The sequence below is a fragment of the Anopheles gambiae genome (assembly GCF_943734735.2).
Source record: "Anopheles gambiae chromosome X unlocalized genomic scaffold, idAnoGambNW_F1_1 X_unloc_149, whole genome shotgun sequence".
In the NCBI taxonomy this organism is placed as follows: Eukaryota; Metazoa; Arthropoda; class Insecta; order Diptera; family Culicidae; genus Anopheles; species Anopheles gambiae.
In genome coordinates, this window is record NW_026902608.1 from 7,501 (window position 1) to 10,000 (window position 2,500).

Below are 2,500 nucleotides of genomic sequence, written 5' to 3' on the forward strand. Positions count from 1 at the left end.
CGTGTCTCCGGCCTTGCCAAGCGCTGATGTCGCGGATTATCCGATGCGTCCACCGGGTGTATCTGGAGGTGTCGGCCTCGGCGTCCCATTGGCTCTGCCACATCGTGATGGTGCGCTGCCTCTCCTCCAACCGGATGGCTGCCTTCGTTATCGACCGACCCGGATCATTAACACGCTCGAACACTCGCGCATCCTCCTCTATCAAGAGACAGATGGGGGTCAGCCCGGCGAGGAGGGTGGCGGTCTCATACCTTACGGTACGGAAGGTGCGTGCCACCCTCCGTGCTGAGACTCGCTGAACCCTCTCCAAAAGTCGACGACACTCTCTCTTCGTCACCTCGCCATGCCAGATGGGCGCAGCATATCGGATGACCGACTCTGCGACCGAGGCCAACAGTCGCGCTTTGCTGGTCTTTGGTCCACTGTGGTTGCGCAAGAGGCGGGTAACGGCATCTGCTATCTTCCTTGCCCGAGTGGTTACCTCTCGGACATGGGGCAGCCACGATAGGTGATCGTGAAGGGTCACCCCAAGGTAACGCATCGTGCGGGAAGATGTCACCTCCACGTCCCCTACTCTTATGGTGACCTGCGTAGGGTTCTTCGTGCTGGAGATAAGCACGCACTCCGTCTTTTCCGGCGCAATCTGGAGATGATGTTGAGCCATCCAGTGAGAGACACTGGCGACCGCCTCCTCGGCTGCAGCCTTCACTGCATTTACGTCGATGCCCGGAATCAGCAGCACCAAGTCGTCAGCATACGCCACCATCTCGCAGTCCTGCGGAAGGGCGACGTCCAGAACTCCATCGTACATGGTGTTCCACAGGGTGGGGCCAAGAATCGAACCCTGTGGAACACCAGCCGTGATGGACCGAGTTACTGGGCCGTCGGATGTCTCGAAGACCAACTCTCGGTTCTCGAAGTAGCTCCTCACGATTCTTTGCAGACCAGCAGGTACTCCTTTCATCTGCAGTGCAGTGGCGATGGCCTGCCAGCTTGCCGTATTGAAGGCATTCTTGACATCCATTGACACGACCAGCAGGAACCTGTTATCCCGCCCGTTCGTGCGGCGGAATCTCATCGCGCTCTGACCAGCCTCGATCACTGTTCGAATGGCGCCAATTGTAGATCGCCCCCTCCGGAAGCCATGCTGCCTGTCTGACAGCCTCACCGCAGCAGGATCTTCCAGGTGGTTGTGAAGTCTGTTTAGAATGAGCTTCTCCAGCACTTTCCCTAAGGCATCCAGCATGCACAAAGGTCGGTATGACCCGTTGCTACCCGGTGGTTTCCCCGGCTTGGGGAGCAGTACCAACCGCTGTCGTTTCCATGGTGCTGGAAATGTAGCCGTTTCCAGACAGCTTTGGTACAACGCCTGGAAAACGTCCGTGTACGCAAGGATTGCAGCCTTGACAGCGGCGTTCGGAATTCCGTCAAGGCCCGGCGCTTTTTTGTTCGGCATGGTGCTAGCTATCAGACGGAGTTCCGGGATCGTGACTTGGGTCCATGGAGTCTGCTGGTCTGCAGGCTGTTCCTGTTCTTCCTCGGAACTGATGCTGGGCCAGTTGAAGGGCGGATGTTGCGGGAAAAGCTCTGTAACGATGCTTTCAAGCCTCGCTCTCTCCGTCTCGGGTGGGGCCCTTCCACCGCGAAGACGGGAGAGGACTACTAAGTACCCGGCTCCGAAAACGTTTTCCTCCGCAGCATCGATCAATTCCTGGAAGGCAGCCTTTTTGCTGGCACGTATAGCTCTATCCAGCTCAGCTTTAGCTGTTCTGTATTGGGCTGCAGCCAGACTTCGGTTCTGGAGATCACTTGTCTGCTGCATGCGATCTCTCGTCTGCTCGCAGTTTTGCCTAAGCAGAGCAATCAGTGGCGTCCACCAGTAAACGTCCCGATGAGGGTCGGGGAAAGACGACGTCATCCTTTGCATGGTTTTCTCGCAGGCCGATATCATTGCCGAGATCATTCCCTGGTGATTGACTGCCTTCTCTCGGAATCCCTCGCCATGTAGCGTGGCCAGGAAATTCTCTTTCGAGAACTGTTTCGTCTTAAATCGCGTGCCTGCATGTTGAAAACGCTCTCGCTGGCCCCGTTGACGTGACTGTCCTTGGTTACGCTGCTGGTCTGCTGACGCTGGGCCTACCGAATAGGTGATATACCTATGGTCAGATCGCGTGTCCGTGTTTCTTACCAACCAAGTGCTCGGCTGAGCTATGGACGAGCTGGCGAAGGTCACGTCGACAACGCTGGCAGTCGCCACACCGTTTCCAACAAAGGTTGCCACATTCCCTCGATTCATCAGCAGCAGGCCCAATTGCTGGGACGCCTCGAGCAGTACTTCCCCACGCTCATTGCTGCGTTGGCTTCCCCACTCCTCATGCCAAGCGTTAAAGTCTCCGGCAACTACTACCTGAGGGTGGGATTGGGCTTCCAATTCAATTGCTTCAACGAATTCCGCAAATCCTTCCCGCGACAGGCTGGGTGGCGCGTAGCAGCTTAGGAA

The 2,500-nt window shown here is 56.8% G+C and overlaps 1 protein-coding gene across 1 annotated transcript in view; it reads right to left on the reverse strand.

Annotated features, from left to right (window-relative positions):
* The window catches only part of LOC133394465 (putative uncharacterized protein DDB_G0288537), a 6,631-nt gene that overhangs the window by 906 nt on the left and 3,225 nt on the right, over window positions 1-2,500 (reverse strand). Inside the window, exon 2 of the mRNA XM_061663205.1 lies at window positions 1-2,500. This exon is cut by the window's left edge and continues 906 nt beyond it; it is cut by the window's right edge and continues 2,323 nt beyond it. The gene's annotated coding sequence lies outside the window, so the exon portion shown is untranslated.